General features: G+C 46.6%; 1 long non-coding RNA gene across 1 annotated transcript; it reads right to left on the bottom strand.

The window, feature by feature from the left end:
- Positions 1 to 231: 231 nt before the first annotated feature.
- On the bottom strand, positions 232 to 5,735 carry LOC311428360. The gene is made up of 6 exons (XR_014687658.1): positions 5,101 to 5,735; positions 4,957 to 5,022; positions 4,824 to 4,870; positions 4,597 to 4,733; positions 1,560 to 2,145; positions 232 to 1,425 (listed from the first exon to the last, which is right to left on the bottom strand). It is a non-coding gene; the product is annotated as an uncharacterized lncRNA (long non-coding RNA).
- Positions 5,736 to 8,817: the final 3,082 nt, after the last annotated feature.

The following is an 8,817-nucleotide window of genomic DNA, read 5'->3' as shown; positions in this document are numbered from 1 at the left end:
AACCCAAAAAACTCTAATACCCTAACACGCTAACCCTGAAACCCTTAAAACCCTAACCCCCAAATCCTTAAAACCCTAACCGTTAAAACTCCAACCCTAAAAACCTTAAAATCCTAAACATAAACCCTGAAACCCCTTACCCTGAAACCCAACCCTAGTGCCCAATCCCTGAAACCTTAAAACCCTGAATCAATCTGTAGCAAATAGCATAGGCTGAGTCGAGGATCTCAGTACAGTAGCATTATTATTCGAGATTACAATGGCGGGTGTCCCACAAGCAGGAGGGTGCCTACTAATTCCATACACAGTTTATACACTTTTTTTTTCTGCCGAGGACCGGGACCCTCCCCTGTTTCCCCTTTAACTGTGCTATTCAAGGTTCATAATCTAGCTGGTGCTTCACAGAAAATACACAGCTGCTGGCCTGTTACAAGTCACATTTCTTTTGAGGTTTTTACTCTTTGAGGTGGTAATGTTTCTTACGCCGTGATTTCCACCTAATTGCTGTAAGGATTCTGGTTGTCTGCGTTTTACAAGCTTGTCTGTTATAATAAATAAAAGTCCCAAATAGGATTACAATCAAAGTTTACAATTCACTGAATGAATAGAGGTAAGCAAACAGTGCTGGGTACGCCGGGAGTCTCTGCTCCACCAAGACGCGCACCAGTTATACACCAGTTACCTCCCTTAAGGGATATAGAGAAGCCCTCTCAGATACGTCCGTCCTACTTCTCCTGCATGCGGCCGGAGGTCGGTCTAATTCTGGTGCTGTTGGTGGTGGAAGCTGGGGCAACGGTGGTACTGGTGGCGATACCACAGCCACCGGAGGGGGAGCCGCCGGGAGTGGATTGTTAGGATATGGAGGTGGTAGCTTATCCAACGGCTCACGTTTATCTTCTTTTTCTTTTTCATGTTCTTCTTGTTCTTCAAATTTCTTACCTGCTTTTAGTGTAAATATTGAGGCTGGAAAAGGACGTGAAGTCCTCCTGATCCATAATCCTGCATAATCACTTTCTTCCTGGCTAAAAGCTTCCTTTGAATTAACATGGATATTTAAGGCCTGGCAAATCCAGTCTTTGAAGGATCCAAAAACAGGCCAAAAGACATGTAGTCTTAAAGGCTCCTTTGGCCATTCTGTCACACAATACTGGACCATTTTTAATTTACTTTTTCCTTTTCTGGGGTCCCTATCATTCCAATTTCTAATCGTTATTCCTAATGGACTTTCTGGTGGTATGACTGGTAATTTGCTCCCTTTCTTCCGGTCTCTGGTCTTCGATTTTGTCTGACCCATCTAGGAATTTTACTCTGGCAATTCCCACAGCCCTTGGTTACCTTAGTAAGAGTGTCTTGCAGGGGGTCGAGGACCTATCACACACCCACAAATCCTATAGGAATCCCTTCGGTCCTTCACCGGCCAAGTCCCTCACGGGAGATTGGAACCGCGGTTAGAAGACCTCCACAATCACTTCGGAACTAAGTTCCATCTCAGTCACACTCTTACACACACAGGCAACCGAACCCCACCCAACCGAACGGTATACGCTTTAAATGCTTACGACTCCGTCATCTTCGTTCGGATCTTCACACACACAATTATGGGCAAAATATAGTGCTGCAGCTGGCAAGGGAGCTGAAAAAAAGAATCAGAAACTTTGCTTACCTTTATTCAGGTTCAAGATGCCATTAGTTCCGACCTGACTCAAACAGCAGCCACCAAATGGTGGGGGTGCCTCTCCTAGATCAAACCAGAAATCAGGAACCAAAGCCCTCCCGGACGAGCGCCCGCTTGTAATAAATGACTGGGTCCCAAATAGGATTGCAATTGAAATTTACAATTTATTAATTGAATAGAGGTAAGCAAGCAGCGCTGGGTGCGCCAGGAGTCTCTGCTCCACCAAGACGCACACAAGTTACATCAGGCGGCTGGTTTTTATGCTGCTAGGCTAATACATATTCATTACTACTTCTACAAAAGGCAGGGTTATTCTAATTAGTTCCCAGAATCCAAACCCTCCCACTGGTGCAGGCGTTATCAGTCTCCGGTGGTCCCTCTGGGGGCCGCTCGTACTGAAGGCTCGTAGTCTTCCTCCCAGGCTTTTCTCTTGTCCATCTCCTTTGTCCATCTTGGCTGGATGGCAGACACTTGCATAGTGTCCCATGCAACAGTTGTAATAGTTAGCAGTTATTCTGAAACCCCTTTGTTCTCTTATCCCCTATTGACCGGAATTGCTGGACCATTCCTTTGCAAGATACAAGAACTATATATATTAACCACTCTGGTTTTCTCAGACTTTTCATCATATCATGCGGCCCTAGCATTGTTCCATATTGACACGAATCAGATGAACTCATTTCACACTGTTAAGCTGTCTTATCACTGCAAGCATATCTCAATACCACCTTCCTTCCCTCTACAGGATGTAACTGCGCAAAAACAACATTTTTATTCCCACAACCTTGATCCCCTTACCCTGAAATCCTTATTCCCCTTAAACCTAACAACTCTAACCACAACCCTAACCCTTATTATCAACCCCCTAACGCTAATGACACTGACCTTAATCCAAACCCCAAACTGCCCCTAACCCCAGACAACCAACAACGAAACACACACACACAAAGATGGAAACTACAAAAAAGGCAAAACCCACGATACAGGCCCCAAATCACAAATACGCAACCAAAATGCTACAGAAAAGCCCCAGATGCAGGCCCCAAATGCTACTGCTAGGCCTCAAAAGCTCAAGATGCATCCCAAAGCAAAAATGCAGGCCCCAAACGTTACAGAAAAGCCCCCAAACCCAGGCTGCACAAGTCTACAAGCAGGCCCCAAACTGCCAACAGAAGCAGGCACCAACCACACCCAGATGCAGACCCCAACTGCCCACAAGCAGCTCCTACCCCACCACCCCCTCCCAAGAACTGGACTCCACCCAGACACTGGCCCAAGACCCGGGCCCGCCCCCCGCCACCCCCCCTACCCTCCCCCCCGACACAGGTGTACAAGCAGCTCACAACCCGCCCCTTCAGAGACCGGTCCCACTCCCCCCCCCCCTCCCCAAGACATGGGATGCGGAGGTGTACAACCAACTCCCAACTCCCTCCCCCTCAAAGGGAGGCCCCAAAGACCCCCAAATGGAGGCTCCTAGAGTGAACAAGCACCTCCCAACTCCCCCAGGCACAGGCCCACCCCCCCCCCCCCCAAACACAGGCCACAAAGGTGTATAAACAGCCCAGACCCCCCTCCAAGACCATGGCCCCTATAGTGTACAAGCAGCTCCCAACCACCCACAGATGCAGGCCCCAACCCTTTTCAAAAGGGAGGCACCTAGAATGCATGAGCAACTCCCAACCCCCCTCAAATACAGACCCCAAAAGTGTACAAGTAGCTCCCCCCCAGAGACAGGACCCAAAGGTGTACAACCAGTTCCCAACACCCCTGAGACACAGGCCCCAACCCCCTCCCCAGACACAGGGACCCAAATTCTACAAGCAGCTCCCAACCCCTGCCAGGCAGGCCCCCTACCCTATACAAGCAGCTCCCAACCCTCCCCCCCCACCCCGAGGGAGGCCCCCAAGCCCCCCACAAACACAGGCCCCTACAGTGTACAGGCAGCTCCCAGCCACCCCCAGATGCTGGCCCCAAAGTTGTACAAACAGCTCCCAGCCACCCTGCAGAAACAGATTCCTACATTGTACAAGCAGTTCCCAGCCCGCTAGACACAGGCCCTGACCCCCCACACATGCAGGCCCCAAAGGTGTACAAGCAGCTCCCACCCCTCCCCCAGACGCAGGTCCCAAGCCCCCCCCCCAAACACAGGCCCCTAAAACCAGCACCCAACCCCCTACCCCCGATGCCAGGCCCAAAGGTGTAGAAACAGCTCCAAACCTCCTCCCTCAACCCAGGCTCCAACAGTGTACAAGCACCTCCCAACCAACCCTCCCCTTCCCCCCCCCCCCCCCCCGCCCCCCGACACAGGCTCCAAAGGAATACAAAGAGCTCCCACCCCTCCCCCAGATGCTGGTCTCAACCCCCCCCCGCCCCCAGAAGCAGGCCCCAAAGGTGTAGAGTCAGCTCCCAACCCCCTCAATGCCGGCCCCAAGGGTCTACAAGCAGCTCCCCCCTTGCCCCCAGATACCGGCCCCCAGACACAGACCCCAAAAGCCTAATCACAGGCCCTGAACTCTAGAGGCAGGCTCCAAAACCCCGGACAAAGCCCCAGTGGTTCGAGACAGGGCCCAAATCCCAGACACAGGCCCCAAACGCTAAACATATGCCAAAAAAAGTATTAGTGCTGGTGCCAAATGTTACAGTGTCTGTATAAAAAAAAAAAAGCCCAAAAGCCCGAGATGCTCAAGGCTGAGACGTAACTTGGCTTTTTGAATTACTGGAAAGCAGCTTTCATTCTCAGATAATTGTGTGCAGGCTAGATAGGATGGGGCTTCAGGCACCTCTTCACCTGAGGAAACACACTGCCATCAGGCACCGCTGTGCCAGACAAGCTTGTTCTGCTAGAACACCCTACTCAGATGCACTGTGGCATTCAAGTGAACTGCTTTCATGCAAATATAACGACTGATGTTACAACCCACCTTGCCTGTGGCACCTGATGAACAGAAGAGTAAGCCACCGCAGCGCTTCAAAACCATCCCTGCACGTGCCGCTCCTTGTCGCTCTCTGGCCTTATCTCATATCCTTATCCACTTCTGTGGAGAGCCTGCCACGGCACCTGCAAAGCAAGACGGACACCTTTCATAGTCACCTTGTGCTACTTGGTCGTTCTGCTCCAACCCAGCTCATGACCAGCCCCTCTTCTTACACAGCTCTTCAGAGTGCAGTTTGCTCCTTTGAGCCTGTGCGAGACACCTGTGAAAGAAAAAGAAACGCATAGGCCGATGCAGCATCCAAAGACACAGCACAACTAGGTAAGTTACTCTCATCTGCTCCCTTACCTCTGCCGCTTACCAGCCCCCGAGGCAGATGCTTCAATCTACCCTCTTCAAACAGCTACAACACCTCTAAAAGACAAAGAGGGGATGCCTAGAGGAACAGTGAGACCTACAACACAACAACTGCTACATCTGTTCCTCACTCACCTTGCCAGAGGCAGCTCTGCGTGTGACATCCCAGGTTGTACACTGCGTTACCTAACCCTTACCGTAACCCTTACCCTAAACCTTCTCACCCTTACCATTACCCAAATCCTTACCTTTACTTTTTCCTTACCCTTACTCTTTCCTTTAACCATAACCTTACCCTTACCCTATACCTTACTCCAACCCTTCCCCTTACCTTCCCCTTCCCCTTACACTTAACCTAACCCTTACCCTTCTGCTTCCCCTAAAACATATCCTAACACATTCCCTTACCCTTACACTTACCCTAACCCTTTCTATTACCCTTACACTTACTCTTGCCCTAATCCTTGCTTGCACCCTTACACTTATCCTAACCCTTACCCTTACCCATACTCAAACCCTTACTCTAACCCTTACCCTGACCCGTACCCTTACCCTTACCCTTAACCTAAGCCTAAACCTTAAACCTTACTTTAAAGCTTACCCTTTCTGCTACACTTACCCTTAGCCGAAATCTAAACCTTACACTTACCCTTAGCCTAACCCTCACCCTTACCATTACCCATACCCTTATTCTTACCCTTACCGTAACCCTTACCTTTACACTTACGGTTACCATTAACCTTACCCTTACCCTAACATTTATCCTTAACCTAACCCTTACCCTAAACCTTACCCCAACCCTTACCCTGACCCTTACATTAACCCTAACCCTTACCCTAAACCTTACCCTTACTCTTAACCTTAACCTTACCCTTAACATTCACCTAATACTTACGCATACGTTTTCCTGACTTTAACCCTAACCATTACCCTAACATTTAACCTTACCCTAACCCTAACCCTTACTCTAACCCTTACCCTGACCTGTACCCTTACACTTACCCTTACCCTTATACTTACCCTAATTCTTACCCATACCATAACCCATAACCTAACACATATTTGTACCCTTAACCTTACCGTTACCCTTAACCTTACCCTTACCCGTACTCTATCCGTTACCCTTACGCTTACCCTTAACATAAACCTTACCCTTGACCTTACCCTTACCATAAGCCATACAACAACACTTACATGTACACTTACGCTTGCACTTACCCTAGCAATTACTCGTACAATTACCCTTAACCTTACTATTAAGCTAACCCTAAACCTTACCCTTATCCTAACACTTACCCTTATCCTAAACCTTACCCTTTCTGCTACACTTACCCTTTGCCTAATTCTAAACCTTACCCGAACCCTCACCCTTACCTAAATCTAACTAAAATCTAACCATTACCCTAACCCCTCACCCTTACAATATACATATTTTTACCCTTTACCTAAACCTTTACCCCAACCCTTACCTTGACCCTTACATTAACCCTAATCCTTACACTAAACCTTACACTTACTCTTAACCTTAACCTTAGCTGTAACCTAATACTTACGCATACGTTTTCCTGACTTTAACCCTAAAACTAACCCTAACCATTACCCTAACACTTACCCTTACTCTAACCCTTACTCTAACCCTTACAATGACCCGTACTTTTACACATACCCTTACACTTACCCTTACTCTTAAACTTACACTAACCCTTACCCTTAACTAAATCTAACCCTTACACTAAACATCATCCTTACCCTTACCATTATCCCTTCTCTTACCCTTATCCTAAACATTTCCCAAACCCTTACCCTTACATTAAACCTAACCCTTACCATAACTCTTAACCTTATCCTTAAACTTAACCTAATACTTACCCTTCCGTCTCCCTCACCCTAAACCTAAAATTAGCCTAACCATTACCCTAACACTTACCCTTACTCTAACCCTTACCATGAACTTAAGTGTAAGTGTTAGGATAACGTTAACCTTAAGGGTGACCCTTAAGCTTATCCTTAATGTTTATGGTTAGGTTAAGAGTAATTGTACGAGTAATTACTAGGATAAGTGTAAGCGTAAGTGTACATGTAAGTGTTGATGTATGGCTTATGGTAAGGGTAAGGTAAAGGGTAAGGTTTATGTTAAGGGAAAGTGTAAGAGTAACGGATAGAATAAGGGTAAGTGTAACGGTTAAGTGTTAGGGTAATGGTTAGGGTTAATTTTAGGATTAGGGTGAGAAAAATGTAAGGTTAAGTACTAGCTTAAGGTTAAGGGTAAGGTTAAGGTTAAGAGTAAGTGTAAGGTTTAGGTTAAGGGTTAGGGTTAATGTAAGGTTCAGGGAAAGGTTTGGGGTAAGGTTTAGGGTTAGGTTCAGCTTAAGGGTAAGGGTTGGGGTAAGGTTAAGGGTATGGATAAGGATAAGTGTAAGGGATAGGGTAAGGGTAAGGGTTAGCGTAAGGGTAAGATTAATGGTAAGGTTTATGTTAAGGGTAAGCGTAAGGGTAACGGATAGAGTAAGGGTAAGGGTAACGGTAAGGTTAAGGGTAAAAATATGTGTTAGGGTATGGGTTATGGTATGGGTAAGAGTTAGGGTAATGTAAGGGTAAGGGTGAGTGTAAGGGTATGGGTCAGGGTAAGGGTTAGAGTAAGGGTTAGGGTTAGGGTAAGGGTAAGTGTTAGAATAATCGTTAGGGTTAATTTTAGGGTTAGGGTGAGGGAAACGTAAGGGTAAGTATTGGGTTAAGGTAAGGGTAAGTGTAAGGTTTAGATTTAGGCTAATGGTAAATGTAGCAGAAAGGGTAAGGTTTACGATAAGGGTAAGTGTTAGGGTAAGGGTAAGGTTTAGGGTAACATAAAGGGTAAGGATTACGGTAAGGGTAAGGGTACGGGTAGAATTTGTTAGAATATGGCTTATGGTAAGGGTAAGGTTTAGGGTAAGAGTAAGGGTAAGTGTATGTGTAAGGGTACGGGTCATTGTAAGGGTTAGAGTAAGGGTTAGGGTAAGGGTAGGTGTTAGGGTAATGGTTAGGGTTAATTTTAGGGTTAGGTTGAGGGAAACGGAAGGGTAAGTATTAGGTTAAGGTTAAGGGTAAGGTTAAGGTTAAGTGTAAGTTTTACGGTAAGGGTAAGGGTTAATGTAAGGGTCAGGGTAAGGGTTAAGGTAAGGTTTAGGGTTAGAGTTAGGTTAAGGTTAAGTTTTAGGGTAAGGGTAAGTTATATGTATAAGGATAAGTGTAAGGGTAAGTGTTAGGGTAAGTGTAAGGATAAGGATAAGTGTACAAGTCAGGGTAAGGTTTAGAGTTAGGATTAGGGTTTGGGTTAGGGTAAGGGTAAGTGTTAGGATAATGGTTAGGGTTAATTTTAGGTGTATGGTGACGGATAAGAAAGGGTAAGTAGTAGGTTAAGGTTAAGCGTAAGGTTAAGGTTAAGAGTAAGTGTAAGTTTTAGGGTAGGGTTTAGGGTTAATGTAAGGGTCAGGGTAAGTGTTTGAGTAAGATTTAGGGTTAGGGTAAGAGTAAGTATATGGGTAATGGTAAGGATAAGTGTTAGGGTTAGGGTAAGTGTAAGGTTTAGATTTAGGCTAAGGGTAAGTGTAGCAGAAAGGGTAAGGTTTACGGTAAGTGTAAGTGTAAGGATAAGGTTAAGGTTTAGGCTTACGTTAAGGGTAAGGGTAATGCTTTGGTAAGGGTAAGAGTAAGGGTAAAGGTAAGGGTTACGGTAAGGGTAATGGTACTGGTAGAAGTATGTGTTAGAGTACGGCTTATGGTAAGGGTACAAGAAGCTCCCCCCCCTGAGACAGGACCCAAAGGTGTACAACCAGTTCCCAACACCCCTGAGACACAGGCCCCAACCGCCCCCCC

Source organism: Aythya ferina (genome assembly GCF_964211825.1).
Source record: "Aythya ferina genome assembly, contig: HAP1_SCAFFOLD_57, whole genome shotgun sequence".
NCBI classification, from domain to species: Eukaryota; Metazoa; Chordata; class Aves; order Anseriformes; family Anatidae; genus Aythya; species Aythya ferina.
Note: the sequence above shows the minus strand (reverse complement) of the source record. Positions and strands in the feature narration are given on the sequence as shown.